We start from the raw sequence: 18,890 nt of genomic DNA on the forward strand, positions 1-18,890 counted from the left end.
AGTACCACAGATGAAAAGAACGATAAAGTCAATGATAATGTAAATTCTCATCAAAAAGTATTTGAAATACTGTGGAATTTCCTAGCAAAACGAAACTCCACTGATCTTTTTCAAGACAATTGTGAAGATATCACTAGTTATTTGAAGCATTACTATCAACCTAAATCCCACCACCAGGACCACACGACTTCATTATGCTGGCACTTTGAAACACAATTCAGTTGATGATCATCCCACAAGGAAGATCCATAATCATTTTAAATCCCAACAATAACGATCAAAAATACTACGACATTTTCGCAGCATTTAGAAACCGGGTTAAAACAAACTTCAAGATATGTTCGGATGGACCGGTTGCACAATTTTGTCGATATATTTGTTGCACAGAATTCGGTTTAACAGAGAGCGAATGTCTGGAGCTCCTGGTGCCGATTGAGAAAGATGATTCAATTCATGATGAGCCGATTGGATGCCGATTTGAAGAAAAAAGAGAGTTTAATTCAGGACTTTTCGTGCTGTTAAGGAAGCTTTTGGTATTTATACTAAGTAATACAATATTGTTTCAAATAATTTACATTAATACGAGTATCTTGAACAGGCGAATTGATTTTGGACAAATACTTGACTGGTAAAATTGTACTCCAATGGCGACATCAGCAGATGGGCGTGATAGTAAGACGATTTTTAACAAGGGATGTTCATAAACAAACTCATATCAGGTGGTTAAATGGATAAATTACATATATAATATCATATATTCAATAAGCAATGTTTTAACTATGTCGTAGGTCGCCAATTTATTTTGAATGAGATGAACCAGAAGCTTTAGATGAGGCAGATGATAGTTCTCAAGGTACGACTAAGTTCTAATTAAATTACTCTAACTCTCTGCACTTAATATAAGTTGTATGAATGAAAGGTTTTCAAATTAAAAATGAATGAACAATGAATACAAAATGTAAAATAAAAATGTTAAGGACACGTATTGATAAGTTTAGCGCGACAATTTGCCAAACCGATTTCATATAATTAGCACATAGGAGTAAAAAATTTTGTCTGCGTTTTGCCAAACTGTACCGATTTTGAAGATTCAGAAACCATTTGAAAAATTTGAGTTAGTAATCATGCTGATTAATTTTTGGTAATGATCGGCAGAGTCCTATCTGCTCCATACGCGATCCTACGATTACTAGTTTTTTTTGCTTTAATATTAAAAAATTAATTTAGTAAATGAACCGCGGAAATAGCAGATTTTTTTTCATTATATATTAATTGTGATATGAGTAGACTTTATGTTTAATCTTTTTTGTTCAGATAATCCGGCAACCACGACAACTTACAATCTCCGACATGTGGAGGAATATTGGACTCAACTTCTTCGAGCTGGTTCACTGGATCGCCTGAAGAAAACTTGTTGTTGTAACTTCGATTTTCTTTTAGCATCGGTAAGTTGTTATATCAGTTTTAATTTGTAGTATTTATCATTTATGTAAGTTACAAACTAATTTGAAATTGATATTTGTTAGGTTCAAATGGTGTCTATCAGTTACTACGGTGTTTGTTGGAAGAAATTCGAGATTTTATTTTAGATCGGGATATCGAAATCGTGTGATTACATTATTCAAAAATCTTCTGATACATTAACAAGAGATCCAACACAGTTGGCAGCTCAGGTAAATAATTTATTCACGTAATACAAATGTACTAAATTTATTTCTTTCTTTGAATTATATATAATAATGATTTAAATCTAATGTATTCCAGATGATAAGTTGGCTGAAACGTATCACAGACATTGAAGATCCACTTATTGCTGCATCCAAGGATATTCTAGGATTACCTTCATCGGCATTTCTAATAATCAGTTGAATTCTCCAAATACTCCAAAAGATGTTTCCAAAGGGTCAGAAGGCGACGCAAAGAACAATGTTCTGAATCAGTTGATGACGTCTTCGATGGCTTGGAGTGATGGTTTTACATCGCCTCTGCTCGTCCCTTTGAACTCTTGTGAGAATTATTTCATTAATAAAATTATATAAAAGGATACTTCTTGAAAAGTTACAATTGCGTACAATTTGTACCCCATGAAACTCCTTAATGAAAATGAGTTTTACGGGTTGCAACTTTAGCATTATCCAGATCTTCAAAAAATGTTAAAGAAGATGATAATTTGAACTATAACTTATGTATGTTTTTACGTCAACTCGTCCTAGGTTCATATATAATTATTGTGGCATTTCGTAGCTCGTTTTTCCGATTTTTTTTTTTTTCAAATAAGTATTGTTAGACAATTAATGATAGTTTTGTTGAAATCTTACTAGGGTCTTGGTAATTTATGTTCTGGTTATTTCGAATTTCATTCGCTATACTATATTTTACTAACCTTATAAAATCCTTGCAATGATATCTATTATAGCATTGCGTTTTGTATTTTATAATTGCTGAAGTTTAAATTATTACTAATTTGTTTTATTAATTTCAGGTTGCCTCCGCCGATTTCTGAACATATAAAAATGACTGTCCGCCAAAGTGTGAATCTGCTGCGAATTACTCCTGGTTCTCAACACTTGGTCGTGGCCTGCGCCAATAAATCTCACCTGGAATTATATCACATAATGAGCAACAGACTGGTTCATGTTTTACAGGTAAATCATATATGGTTAAATAATTCCAATTCATTATTTTAATTGCCGAAAATTATCGGTGCAGCGGGTTAATTATTTATATATCATATTTATATTTACAAGGAAACATACCTGACTATCATGAACATTTTTTTTAATATGAATTTATTTGGCTTTATAAATTAGATATTTACATGATTTACATAATTGCAATTCATAGGTTAAATTATGAATAGTAATGTTTTATATTTATTTATTATACGTGTATATTAATTAATTTTTAAATTTAAAATTGTTAATTTTACATTAGTTGTTGAATGCTTCAACAGCATTTTTTCTTAAGCTTAAGCAATTATAGGACTTGCTTGTCTCTCTTTATATTAAATAGAGCATTTTTTATAAACTATTATGTAGAATAAATTATGAAACTTTTAATTAAATGATATAAACTAATTTTATATCTACCTATATTTACAAGGTTTATAAGAATGTTCTATTGCATTCAATTTTGTGAAAATTGACCAGTTTTCATGATCAAATAGTAAGTGATTTCAATATTCTGCACTTGCCATGTGTGCTTAATTATTTATCAAATTTATCAATATAATTGTTTGTGTTCATATTTTAAATATTGGTTATAAAAATTTATATTTTTAAGGTCACAGTGGTCCTGTAACTTGCATGGATATAACCAAGGGTTCTCAATATTTATTGACTGGTTCTGAAGATACAACTGTTATAATTTGGGATCTCAAAGAACTGAGATTGCGGTTTCGTATTTTGTAAGTAAATTAGTATTTTTTAACTCATTAAAGCATGTTATTACTAAAACTCGAACTATATAATAAGTGCAATAAATTGATTGGATATACAAGTGCAACGAAGAGTTTGTCATTCTTCACACGTTTTTTTGTCTTTTATTTGCGTTTTAACATTCATATTGCCGTTTTTTTATAATTAAATATTTGAAAATTGGCATCGCTGCTGCATGATTTCAGGTTCAGTGAGCTTGAACTCGCGAACTCGTCTACACTGCGTTAACCCATTACGCCATGGAACATCCTCAAGAACAATTTAAAAAAAATATTTGAAATTAGAATCATACATATTAAGATATATCAATTTTTTGGTCATTGGGGCACGTTAATTGTAATTCTTTTTCTATGAGAAACTTTGCTACTAAAAAAATTTAGGGTGAAAGTATATCTGATTGTTTTATAAAATGATATTTAAATATATGGAGAAAAAGCTTTATAGATAATTTCGTAGACTTCAAATTCACTTCCATGGTACGGTTTCTTCGGCAAAGTTTCTTGAAATGGATTATTGGGCCAGAATCAAAACATAACTCATCGGTGAACTTGATTGTTATATTTATAGCAATTTTATTTCTATTTATACTATTATTAATGCCATTATTTCTATCCATATTTCAGTGAGCACATAGCGCCAATTTTAAGCGTTTGCTGCGCCTTCGATTCGGAAGTAATAAGTGCAGGCGACGACTCCAGTATTATGGTGACGTCACTTGTCGATGGAACCACCGTAAGTCCATTCTAACAATCTACAATTCGTTTAAATCCAAAATTTTATAATAAACACGGTATAATTTAATTTTATAAATAGCATTAAAGTGTTAACCTGTAAATTAATCTAATATGAGTTATTTTATTAGTTGCGCACTTGGTCCACTCTATATTCTGATTTATTGTTACCCCCATTAAACTGAACTAAACCTATTAAAATTTAAGTATTAATAAAATCGATTTATGTTATATATTAATTTATACGGCTTGTTGCTATAATAAAATTTATGGATTTTAATAACACGGTTATAGCTGCACTTTTGTTATTGTATATAAAATGAAATTTAATTTGTTATTGAAGTAATAAATTCTCAGTTATTAGGATTAGGAGTAGCATAAATTGTATCAGCTAGAAGTGTTTGTGTGATATTATACAATATATATTCACGGTTGTTAAATGAATTGTATATTGTATTATGAAATTAAATTAAAGATTATACAAAATATTATCTAGTCTTTAAAATGTTCTGCAATAAATGTTTTAACTAACTTTGGGGAATATTAAATGAGTATAGTTGTGATGCTCTTATTTTTATGGTAAAGTATACTTTTAGATATGATATTTGGTTTACTTAACACTTTAGGGGTTTAACAAATTGTTAAGCAATATTAGTGTGTCGAATTAGATAAATTTTATTATGTGTTGTGCGTTTTTAACTATCTAACGCCATTTTAAACTACTCTGCCTATAAATATATATGCATAAATGACTTTGCTATTTCTTGGTGCATTTTAAATTTTAAATTTGCTTTCTTAAAATTATTTTTGTGATTAGTAACTAATATAAAATATTTTATGCTAGGGGTATTTAACTCTATAAATCATTCCTCGATTTCAATTCTATATGTTGGTTTATTTTCAGATTACCAAGATAGATCATCATAGAGGTCCTGTGACAGCACTGGTTGTGGATAAGGAGCAGGATATATTATTGTCATCTAGTCAGGACACGACAATATGCATCTGGGCTTTGACTGATTTTGAATTGCTCAATTGTATTAAAATGCAGGATAGCGTTTTATCACTGGACATCAGCGGAGATAATGTGAGTAGAAATTGGCAAAGATAAAATGATTAATTTAGGAACGTGAGTGAGTGGAAAGGTCTGTAATTGTCTAAAATTAATAGAAGTAGAAGTTTGCACATAGAAATAAATTGATTGTAGTAATAATTGAACGTTGAATGCAAAATTAATTCCAATTTTATATACAAATTCAGTCACAAAAATGAAACAGCATACATTTGAATGATAAATTTTATTTCATTTTTGTTTCGATTTATGAGAATTCTCATAAGTTTGTTATATTATTTCACTTCAAATCTTCAAATATTTGTATATTATTTCAACATCAGTTTCAGAATAATTCAATAATTAATAATTCAAAATGTTCACCAGCTTTCTGTCTAATGGTGGATTACCTACCAACGTTCAACAATTTGTAGGTAACATTGGTTCCAAATGGCCAGATATGCCTGTGGTTAGGATTAATTATTTACGTGGGATGAGCCATATAGACCAATGTTGGTAAAACTATATAGGCTCTATCTAGAAATGTTCAATTTTTATACCCAGCCGATATCGGCTTCAAATTTGACCAATGTAGATTGTATATTGCTCTTAGATTCAGCCTACATTAATTACTACTACGTTTCTACTACGTATCTATTATTGCAATTATGAATAATAAATATTCATGATGAACAATTTTATAAATTTCATTAGGTATTTTTGCTGGCACACTGTAAAGATAATGGTCTTTATGTGAGATCGTTGGTAACAGGAACAGAGCTGCATAAATTGGAGGATGCGCATTTCAGAGGTACTATTTATAGTTTATATTAAAAATAATTATTAATAATAAAGATAAAAATGATATAATATTTATGCCCTATACCCAAGGGTTGATTCATAGTATGAGCTCATAATATTTAATATAATCATATAAAATTATATAAAACAATTTATAATATATATTTATAATATAACTGGAGTATAATCATAAATATTTATCCAATGGATAGGCAATGTTATAGTCTAATATAATGTTTTGTGAGAAACGTCCAGAATGTTGGTGATCTTAGTTCAGTAATTTCAAAATTTTATTTTTAATCCAAAAATGTCTACAAATTATGAATAGCTATAAATTTTAAATCATTACATCATTTCCTATAGGAAATAATCATAATTCAATTTCCAGATCCAATGCATCTCTATTGCCAATGACAACAGACGCGCCGTTGTCGGTTGCGCAGACGGATCAGTCCTGGTATATGAATTGCATTCTGGAAAATTGCTCAAAATGTACAGAAATAAAAAGAATTACTTCAAAAGTTATATTCACAAAAGCCATCAAGTCATTGATACAAGTATATATGTGAGGATAGATTAAAAGACACTGCGTATTTGCATATGAAACTACATGATAATAAAGATCTCGATAGTAAGACATATACGAGCATATGCATATGCGAGAGCGATGATTTTTTAATTGTTGGAGGTAAGTTTTTATAATTATAGAAAGCACACTATTTAATAGTAAACTCCACACGACTTGGGTTTTAATAAGCCAATAATACAAGCAGATGATATTTAACTTTATGTACACTGTTGAATGTAGTATATGTATATCTAAATAAAGTTTGGATGATTTTTTTCTTTCTAACTTCGTATTTCTTTTCAGTTGGAGATCAAGTCGAAGTATATTCCTTCAGAGATGAAGGCGAAACAAATATAAATTCTCAGTGTTTCACAAAGAATCTCAAGAAGTCAATGAGACACAGAAGACCCAGAATTCCGAATACGTCATCATCTACAAGTGACGTCACCTGCATAAGTAAGTGACGTAACACGAGATGATCAATTCTTTGCTGAAGGCGACTCCAATGGCGACGTTACAGTCTGGTCCTTGGTCACTTCCTCAGTTAACAATGTGTTTTCGTATTCAGTTGACAACGGAAAAACTTCAGGTAAACTTGGAGAATAAGGATTATATTCATTTAGAGAAACATATGAAACGATTTTCTAATACGATATACGTTGAAAGACAATTGAAAAAGGCAATTAAATGCAAAAGCGCTCAATGTCCTCCTCTATCTTTTGTCCTCCAGAATTTGTAAATTGTAGGATTTGGGTTCTGTTTTACTGATATCGTTCTATTTACTTCATTTCACTTTTGTATTCATTAATATTCTAATTGTAATTGTAAATAAATTGTAATTAACTACTATATTTATTACAGGGACTGGTAAATCATCATCGAGCTCTGATAGACAATCGGCGCCGAAAAAGACAAATTTGCCATTGGAAAATCGTTGTCAGGTTCCTCTGATAAATTCGTGACCAGCCTGAGTAGCTCACATGGTGGTGGTGATTCTTGTGTAACTTGCGTCACGGTGTCACCTGATGTCACATTTGTTACGGCTGGTTTCCTGAACGGTGACATCATCAGTTGGAAGATAACGGACTCATCGCGGATAAGCATATTCAGAGTAAGATAAAATTAAAATTCATTTATCGTTGCTATTGTTTTTGCATTCAGAGATTTATTTGTAAACATTTCGAATAATTTATAAAAATATGCGACGTTTTTAGAATTCAATTTAGATTCAATAAAAAGAGTGCGCGTAAGGTTCACACGCGATTGAAGTAAAACTTATTTGCTACTGTACAAGATGGTATTTAAGTAAAAATAAATACATCATATAACAATTTTGAATAGTGTTTATTAGTAATATGGTAACACTCGTGATGCACACATTTATTAGTGTCAACCATTATAAACATTTATATAATGATAAATTATAAATCATATATTTATAATTGCATTAAAAATATGTATAATATTTAAAAATAATAATGTAATTAAAGTCATACTTCAAATATGACATGATCGGTATGTATTAGCATTAAGAAATGAACCTTCAGTAGAGAAATGAAGTGATTGCAGATTAATAAATTTTATAATATTTGTTCACACAGTGGATTATGTTAAACAACGCCGAAACAAATACTGTTTTCGCAACTTCACTCATCATGAAATTGTGTTTGAAGAACTTCATGTACTTAAAATTAACATAAATTCATTGATTGCTTGTATTTTTTTTTTACTTTTTCGCTGGCTATATAATCTTATTCTTTGAACAGCTGTAACATATAACTAGCTTAAAAAATATTTTCCATTTTAATAACTTCAAAGAATTATAGAAACTACGAATAATATAGAAATAATTTCTAATCAATAAACTTATGTTTAGTACACGGCACAAATGATTAATTTGTTTCATTATTTTCAAAGAACAGGGCAAAATATTCTTCTGATTCAGGCATTAAATCAAGATTTGTACTACGATGTAACTTTAAAATGTTTATTTATCTATGCCGATTTCCTTTTTGATATCGGTACGCATACAACGTTGATGCCGGTACGCATACAACGACAGATCTCTATTCACAAATACGACGGCAAATCACAATCGACCCGTATTGAAATGATTTCATCGTGAGCGAATGACGAACAGTTCGGGCGTAACGGACTTCCGTTGCATTTGTACGAATTTACATCCTAGTCCCGCCTAAAGAAGTTTTACTTCAAAAATATTTTAAATAATGAAGAATAAACAAATATCTCAATATATTTATATTATATATTAACTAATATGCTTAATTTGCGAAAATTAGAAATTGTGAAAGTTTGAATCTGAAAATCGCAGTCCATTTTTTCTACTTCTTTCATTAGAATAGAAACACATTGCGGAACAAGTATAAATATGGTATAATAAAACACTAAAAGTTTATACAGTTTATAAAACGAACTATTATTTTCCAGGGTCATAAGGCACCAATATCCTGCGTCAGAGTACTCTGGGACAACAAAAGGATAATTTCTGGCGGCGGCAAAGGTGAAGAATTGGTAATTTTGTGGTGGGTGGATTCAGCAACTCCTATCAGAGTTTACAATGCACCATCTGAACTTGTAGATGTCACCAAAAATATGAGATATATTGTAAGTATTGATAATTCAGAGTTACAACTTTTCTCACGATACAAATCTTTTGTGTAATTATTATGGATTAACTTTTTAAGTTGGCTAAGGACGACCATTACATATCCGAGTTTTTTGCAGAATTTTTTTTGCTAAAGTTGACTCTCTTGCAGCGAACACAAAATTCAAAATTCTGATTTAAATTTCAAGGATAAATACTATAAATTAGTTTCAAACTGGTGAATAAAACCATCCAGTTACTTGCTCTATCTAAAACTACGGTTCAAAACTGGTAGTAACAAATTTCAAAAACAAGGATGACGAATATTCCAATATCAGTATGATCTATTATATGATATTCCAATATCAAAATGATCCACTATCAGAAGTCATTCCTACAAAACTAATTAATGTGTAATGTTTTTACCAGATGTGTACGAACTTCGACTGCAGTTTGACAATACTTTCCCTAAATGCTTCCGAAGGAGATTCGAATCATTCGAATTCCGGAAAATCGAATGATGTCAAATACTGCGTGACGCACAGTGACGTCATTGAGTGCTTTTCACCAAGTCACTGTGGACGTTACGTGGTGACAGGATCTCGTGATGCCTCGCTGAAGGTCTGGCAGACTGATGGAGGAAAACTTGCTCAGGTATGACACTATGATACACTGATCAAGTAAAAATTCCTTGAATAGAGAGCAGATTGTAATTATGCGTATATTTGTACTTAAACTTATAATATGTGTATATATAGGGTTTTTCAGGACTCAATGTCAAACCGAAACTGGGTGATAGTATTAATCGTACTGGAATTTTAGAAACCCATAAATTGTATTCTTTTTCAAAAAAAATCCTATAATTTTTGTTTTTCATTTTAGGTCCTAGTCGGGCACACAGACGGTGTCACATGTCTCTCCTATACCATAACTCCAGATACGACTTCATCTACCAATTCAACCTCAGTAGCCTCAAAACCTTTAACTACAAACCTAAAATCCAAATATAATCGGTTAATAACCGGATCCTTAGACTGCAATCTTATTTTATGGGATGTCGAAACTGGAAGTGAATTATTTCTGCTCGGCGGTCATCTTGCTCCAGTTAGACGAGTTGATGTCAGCGGAGACGGAAGCACTTGTGTTAGCGGTAAGGATAAAATAAATATTAATCGTATATTGAATATATTTTGGTTTTAAATTACAAATATTATGTTTATCATTTCTAGCTTCTGATGATGGTACAATAATTGTTTGGGAACTGAAACGCGGTTTGGCTTTGACCTCTTTACACCTGCATTGCACAAGCATTTTAAACATGTGCGTCGCAAACGACTGCAATAGAATTATTGCCAGACTTTCTTTAGGTAAGTCTAAAATAATAATGGACAGTGTTAGTTAAACTTTGGTAAACAAAAAATTATTCGTCTGCATGGTTTCTATGTCCATAAATTTTCAAAATAAAATTATGTATTTTTTCCCACAACAGATAACAGCATATCGTCGTCATATGAGCAAAGTGCAGGAATTGAATTCTCGACACCAGCAGCAGGTAGAATATCAGTTATCTGCTTGCATAACACGCCAGCAGTATTCAGGAAGATAGAGGAAAACATTTTCCTACTTGGAGCAGGTGCTGGATCAGACGACGGCGGAGGTGCCAGCAATGCCGAAAGCGAAGATTCTGTTTCTGGTAATATTATAAAATAGAATATATTCAATATTATCAAAAGAAATTAATACTTTTTAACTCTTCGAGAATCTTTTTGACGAAAATATTTTCGAATATAAAACCGATCCCAGTAAACACCGAACGGCGTTAGCAATCTGAAATCCACATAGATTCCACATGGGTGTCACACGCTTGTGGTTTTCAGATTGCTACCGCCGCTCAAATCACACGGTGTTTACTGGGATGCTTGAAGGCAACAATATTTTTTTTTAATATGACTACATAAAATTACATTGGAGAAATGATTATTTATCACCTATTTTTTATGATTTGTAGACAAACTGACCGGTCCTGGACTTACCTTCAACAAATTAAAGTCCTATGGAGCAGGACTAGGCATTCACCACGGCGGAAGCGGCACTGGACTGAGTAAGCGGAAACCAGCGCCTCCACTACGAAAATTGTTAAAGAAAGAAGTATCACTGGATACTTATTCCTGGCAGAAAAAGTATGGTCATCTTACTGCTAGCAGCACCATCATGGCACAGGTTAATATCAAAACTAAATGATATGTATACGAAACATATTCTATTATGAATAGTTCTACACAAGAAATTTATTGCTTTATTTTAATATTAGCCAAAATTCAAAATTCAAAGTTAGACATTTTTTTAAGTTTTATCTGTTTTCCCAGTTTTTCCAAGTACCAGGACCATTTTATATATGATTAATTTTCTATTTATAGGTGGACGAGAAGTTAAAAAGACGTTTCTCAGTATCTGCATCTATGGAAGAAATATCAAAATTGGCCGAAAACAATTCCGGTTCGAATTTGGATCATGAGGGCGGAAATGGCAAGGGAAAAGGGTAATAAAATTTGTCAAATTGTTAGATATTTTGATTGATTATCATTAATCAATATATATTCTTTTTTGCATAGAAGTAAAAAGAAAGACGCTCTGCGTAAGTCTCAGCAACATTTTGATCAACTGGAACAACTCTGGAGCAAAGTACCCACTGCACCGTCCAGTGGCAGCAGGTGGAACCGAAATTATGTGAGTTGACCTTATAATTTAATTACTATATCCAAATTAATTTAAAATGTATTGTTTCTTGATTAAAATGTTTTTTTTTCACATTTTAGTTAACGAAACAGAGCTCTTTGGCAGAAGACCGAATAGACTCATCAGATGAGGAAACAGATGGATAAATTTTAATATTAGGATATAAACCAAAATATTACATACCAGTCCATGCGTAAGTAATTTATAAGTAATAAGGTAAGTGTTAACATGTGGATAAGTGCATTTTTTTAAAACAGTTTTAAGATAGTTACTTTTTTAGAAATAAAATGACTTGATACAGACACACACGACGTATTATAATTTATAAATTATATATGATTTCTAAACTTCTAATCTAAATGTTCTGCTTTTTTTCGAAAGGTTTTAAAAAAAAAATTAACTATTATATTCAACGTTTTTGGGATATGGTAAATGCCCTTCTTCTGAAACTTAATGACTAACTATTTTCCAATTCAAAGAATTAACAAACTTTGAAACGAAACAAAAACTAAAAGTTATGTTTGAAAATACGTAGATAAATACACCTTCACTCTTTCGAGTATAGTTTAACATTTTTTAAACTTACAAATATAAAATATATCAATGTTTTATAATTTGTACCTATTGAATCATAATATTTATACCATAAATAAAAAATGAATTGAGCGAAAACAGTTTTTACTAAAAATCTATAAAATATGAAAATATTTTCATCAAACAAATAAATGTAATTTTACTTGAGCATTTAAACGCCCATTTTATACAAATGTGAAGCATTTTTAATGGATTTGTTTTTTAAACTTTCTTACTATAGAAGGAAATAAGGAAATACAATTTATAACATATGCACTTTCCACATGTTACATATATGCCGATAATATATTAATGTATAAGTATATAAAAATTAAGATATGATAATATAATGCCCCTAACTCTCGACAATCTATTTGCACACAATATATATTTATTACACTTAAGTATAAAGCAATTAAATGTTTCCTTATTGTGTACTTCTCGATCTACGAAAACATTAATGCTTGTGTTATATTGAATATATATATGTATATATAATATATATATATATATATATATATATATATATATTATAGTACGTCTGTTCCTATCCCAAACCTCAGAAAAATATTATATAGACCCTATACATATCAAAAATATATTTAACTAAATCAAATTATATTATATTAAAATATATTAAATATTTATATATTATTATTTAAGCCGATTTATCATATGTATAGAATTATGCCAGTTATTGTCCAGATTGGACTAATTTAATAAATATTTAAGTCATAAAAGTTAAACGTTGTTATGACAGTTTCAAATTTATACTCTTTATCATTTGATTCTGTATAATTCTAGAAAATGTAAGCCAAATGTTTTCTTTGTGATATATTTTATATTGTTTGTTTGATTTTAATATACATATATTAAACGGCAGTTAGAAAATGATATTATATGTGTCAAATTTCCAAATATTATAGTACTTACACCGTGCATGTAAAGGATGACCCAGAACTCAACATCAAGCTGAAACAGGGTCATAGTATTGTCTGTAACTGTCCTGAAAAAAAAATTTCAGGACATTTAGAGTCAATACTATCACCCCGTTTCGACTTAATGTTAATTTCTGTGTCACCCTATATACATGCATGTGTATATTAGATATAAACACTCCTAATTCTAAAAAAATGAACCATGCTCTGACTATCATTAGTATTAATAAGATATATATGTGTATATAAACCATAATAATGATTGCACATATATATGTAAATGTAAGTAGTGAGCAATAAAAGTGTATGTTAATAAAATGAAACAATCTATTTAATCTAATAATCTTCTAAATGCAGGAATAAGAACATTAGAATCATATTTGCTGAAGGAAAATGTCTCGAATACTCTAATTTTTGTTTCTTCTAGTATTTTGGGGTATTTACAAAATTTGGTGAGTAACTTATATAGTTGATTACTAGTATTATATAGACATTCTTTAGGATAAATTTCAGGATAGACCAAACTATTCGGTGCAATTGGTAGGCACCCACAATATGTTCCCTCTATCCTAAAATAATAATAATTATTAAAGTCATGTTTGCAATATTTGAATTATAGTTAAAAAAATTAAGATTTTAATTACATTGCTACTCCAAAGAATTCATGTTTTGCTGTAGATACTACTATATCAGCATTTAATAGAACTTCATAATACTTTTCTTTACTTTCTGCATAACCAAAATTTATAATATTATCTACTAATATCCTCTTTGGCTTTATTAAATATTTCAGGCACATCTGTTGTGTGTTCTCCAAGCACTGATAATCTGAATTGTATATTATTTTCCTTCATTTTCATCATAGTTTCTAAAAACAATTCTGGATTTTTATCATGCTCCCATCTATGAGGCCAAACTATATGAATTGGTAAGTTTTGCTCTTTTGAAACTCTTAATTTTGGAATTGAATCAAAGGCTACAGGAAAATATAACACGGAACATTTGAGAATAATTTGTTCTTCTAATCCTTGAAACTTAATTCCAGGTTGCATCTTTAAATGTTTTTGAATGTTTGATAAAAATGAATTTTTGTTGTATTCGGAGTTAAAAATGACCTTATCGGCAGTCAAACTAAAATCAATAGAATAAAAGATAATAGAAAGGAAATTACAGATGTTCAAATTAATATTCAAAAAACAGTTATATATATATATATATATATATATATATATATATATAATTTTACCAAGATATTATTTGATTATATCCATATTGAAAATCCCTTTCTTTTTTATACTCGACTGGATAAATAAGTTGATTTTCATGAAAATAGATAATTTTTTTACACGTGTGTAAATGGGGGCATAAACCTATGAGCTCCGTAAGATTTAAAACAGAACTGCACAATAAAGTTTTGTAAGAAACATTTCTGGGAATTATTTGCGAAAAATATAAAGCACTCGTTCTTGCTCTCCAATGCCATTTTTTAGCGGGCAAAGTTAATAACAAATAATCGGTTTCATTGAAATCTGTAATAAACTTATTTTGGATTAGAACTTTAGAAACGATTCTGTTTCGGCTTTTATAAAACCTTTCAAAAGTGCATCAAGTAACTGTTTATGAGAACCTCCATAAAATGGTTCTATAATAATATATTTTTGACTTGACATTTGATTTGTTGAAATTTAATTAAATTAATTAAACCAATTAAATTAATTGAAATTAGTTAAATCATAATTAACTTAATAATTATTTAAATCATAACAAATAACTGTCTAGGATTATTAATTGTTGTGGATAGAAAAAGAAAAATTTTATAGGTTATGTACACCAACTGTCAAACGTGACAACTTCTTTGAGGTTATGTTATCTTCATTAATAAAGTCGTAAAGTGATGTAATTGTATTTAGTTATTTATTAATTATTATCAATAAGTAAAAGTCATCTGCCAAAGAAATCATTGATTTAGCAATAATACAAGTAAGTGTTTTTATATAATATAGATACATCATTAATTATAAGGACAGAAGTATAACTAAATCTTATTGCACAGTGCGGATTTCATATGAAAAGTGTATTTATTATATTAAAATATAACTAGTTTTTATTATGATTTAACACTTTAACGACTTAAAAGTGCTAAGAAGTTCTATTAAAATAATAGTAACACATAAATAACCCAATGTAATTTTAACTACAAAATGGTAAAGGCTTCATAAACATGCTTCATTAATTCGCTGCAACTATTCACGAATTACAAGTTTGACTCAATTCAATTTATAGAAATTTCATTGGATTAGCGTTTTCTTTTATATCACTTTCTTCTTTTATGCCAAATGTAAAAGTATTTAAAAAACAAGTATTTATTCTAGTAGTTTACTTCTATCTTACTATAAACGATAAGTAAAATAATATACTGAACTTATCTGGAAAAAGGCCTATAAATCTCTTTCATATATTAAGATATGACATATCAGCATGATGTTAATGTGATAAATGTATCTCTTCGAAACTTATTTTTTCACTAATTCAAAAAAAGTGACTTAATTCCTATTTTTGCGCCTAAAAATGTCTTTATTCGTAGATTTATTAATTATATAAGAAATAGTAAAACAAAATAACAAAAGTATATTAGATGTCCTCAAAAATTTGTCTAAAATTGTATTAAATTGAACTATTAAATGATATCATAGGGAACTTTGACATGAGCCCCCTTTTTAGTGAATGGTGTTTTTGAGAATGTAAACTAGCAAGATAGAATAAATTATCATTCTGGAATCGCTTGAAATCCCATATAAATATTTGACTGAACTTAAAAGAAATTTTAAATTTACACAAGTTGATGAAAAAGCTCTTACAAAGATCAGTAATATTTAATTAGAAAAATCTTACTGAAGGTTTAAGTAAGGCTTATGAGACTTAGAACCTTCTTAGGAAAATTGATACTCCTATGGAGTGAATCATTATCTTTAAAAATTAAAGGAGCTTTTAAAAACTGTCAAAAAGAACAAAATTACAAAGTTTTTCAACCATTTCTTAAGACTTGAGCTAATTAATTAAATTGTTAATTTATTTTGTCACCTAGGAACATATTCCTTATAATCCCATAAAAATTACCATTTTGTATTAATGATTTCTATGTAAAAGTCTTATTTTTTTTAAAAGAGTATTTACTTTTAATGTATTTGCAAAAAATCAGTACTTAAATCTTTACTTTCAAATGTTTCTTAAGTTTTTGATTCATTTTTCTTTTTTAAATATAAAATAGTTTTTAAATTAGTAGCTATATTAATTACTAATAAGTATTTATGTATGTCTAATTGAAAATCTACTAAAACTATTTTACTTGATGTAATAATTGTTATAATAAAAATATAAAAACAAAATACATATAATAAAATGTTTAAAATTTTATAAATTTATATCCCACTATATTCATTTATCTATATCCATTTCAGGATGTCATTCCCCAATAAAGAAGATAGAAAAAAATGTTGGGATTCTAGAGACCAGTATTGGGAGTGTCTCGATACAAATGAGAATAAATCCAAGCAAAACACTGAAGAAGTGCAAGCTTGTAAAGCATTTAGAAAACGTTTGAAAGTAATGTCCCGCACAATGGGTTACACATTTCGAATAGAAACGATCGTACTTGCAATTTAAGCAAAGGATAGAAAAAGAAGGATATGAACCTTTAGATAATAAGTAACATATATATTTATATCAGTAGTTAAGTAAAATGTATTTGAAATAATTTCTTATTACACAAAGTTGCAAAAGTGAATGTGTATCCATTCAAACTATTTTTTTCTTTTGTAAATTTTATGACAACACAGAGAACATTCTTTGCTTGATTCCAGAACGTTTAAGTTTTTCATGCTAAAAACTATGAACTCAATTAAATTATTTGTATCAATATATAAATTCTTAATCAAAGCACTATCCAATGTAATAATCACAAACTATTACAATTATGTGAATTATATTTGCTATTCTTACAAGTTACATTATATATTTTTCATTATTCTTCTGATGTCATACTTCAGAAGATAATTTAGTTGTGCATTCAATAATTTTTCTTTGTGTAGGCTCATAAGATCATCAACTTGAATACTAACTATATGTCTTCCAGGAACATAATAAGTCCTAAAACTCTTTCTTCACTTGGATCAGAGTGTTCACTGAGATATTCTGAACATGATGCTAGAATAATATTGCCATCACGATCTGTACATGCAAATGTACCATAAAGCACTCGACCATCAGTCATTTTAATACGAAAACTTTTGTTCAGCCACTGCCGGAGTTGAACTCGGCCTTTTGAATCTTTATTTCCCAAGAAAAAAATTTAAATTAAACTATGGTATGTTTATATGATGAATTTATTACATAGATATATTTTTAAAGCATTTTCATAGCATTAGAAATTTTTAATTGGAATTATTGCACATATAAAAAAGAATTGAATATTTCTAAAATTTTATGATACAACATTTGTAATGGGTTCATAGATTAAATTGATAGATATGGATGTCTAATATAAAAGTGTTTTGTAAAAACAAGTAGGTATTTTATTGAGCAAAAGACCAGTATGTACAAGAGATAGGATTCATTTATTCTGAGAGGAAAATAACCATGATAAGCAATAGGTAAAAATAACAGAGTGAGCTTATGTGAGAATAGGCATATAAATCTTTTTATGTCTATTAAAAGTTTTATGTTAGGATGTTGGATTAGACTTAATTGTACATTTTGAAACTACTATTAGACATAAATATCACATCTATTATTATGTATTTGAATAATGAATTGTTATAAAACCTACCATGAAGTAAGAACTTATAATCTTATATAATTGATTCATATCTCCTTTATGAGATAAAGAAAAATTTGTTAATTAGAGAGTTAAAATTTATGGAAAACACCAAATAATGGTACATATTTTATATCTTCATTATTCAAATTTAAATTATAACCTCAAATAAAAATCAATTACTTTTTCATTGTCGCTAATGCTATATTGTCATTCATGATATATTATTATCTAACTTTTAATTTCCATTCCTTAATGTTTCATGTGCCTTTAGTCCTTTGTTTCTTCAGCAAAAACTTTTTTCTTGTGAAATCCTAAAATGTATTTTGTGTGTTTTGCTACAGTTGTCGCAAAATACTATATTAAATTAAATTTTTAAAAAGTTACTATGAAACCTAGACAATATATAAAATATGGCTATGAAATATTCATTTTAAATGCGAATGTTACACATTTGACGTACAGATCTTTAAATTGTCATTTTAATATTTATATTTTATAGTGAAGGGTGCACACAAAATTCTTTTCAACTGCCAACTTCACTTCTTACATTTTCTAACAACTGTCAAATTATTGTAAGTGGATTAATTTAAATGATTGATTAATGCAATGTAACAAAGTTTGTAATTCAATTTCT

General features: G+C 29.0%; 3 pseudogenes; 1 reads left to right on the top strand and 2 right to left on the bottom strand.

The window, feature by feature from the left end:
- The first annotated feature begins 224 nt into the window (after positions 1-224).
- LOC113383574 lies at positions 225-12,212 on the top strand (annotated as a pseudogene).
- Positions 12,213-13,771: 1,559 nt separating this feature from the next.
- Positions 13,772-14,696, bottom strand: LOC113383575 (annotated as a pseudogene).
- Positions 14,697-17,447: 2,751 nt separating this feature from the next.
- LOC113383576 lies at positions 17,448-17,770 on the bottom strand (annotated as a pseudogene).
- Positions 17,771-18,890: the final 1,120 nt, after the last annotated feature.

This window comes from Ctenocephalides felis, unplaced genomic scaffold (genome assembly GCF_003426905.1).
Source record: "Ctenocephalides felis isolate EL2017-DRISC unplaced genomic scaffold, ASM342690v1 CF-g0.4_SCAFFOLD_03570, whole genome shotgun sequence".
NCBI classification, from domain to species: Eukaryota; Metazoa; Arthropoda; class Insecta; order Siphonaptera; family Pulicidae; genus Ctenocephalides; species Ctenocephalides felis.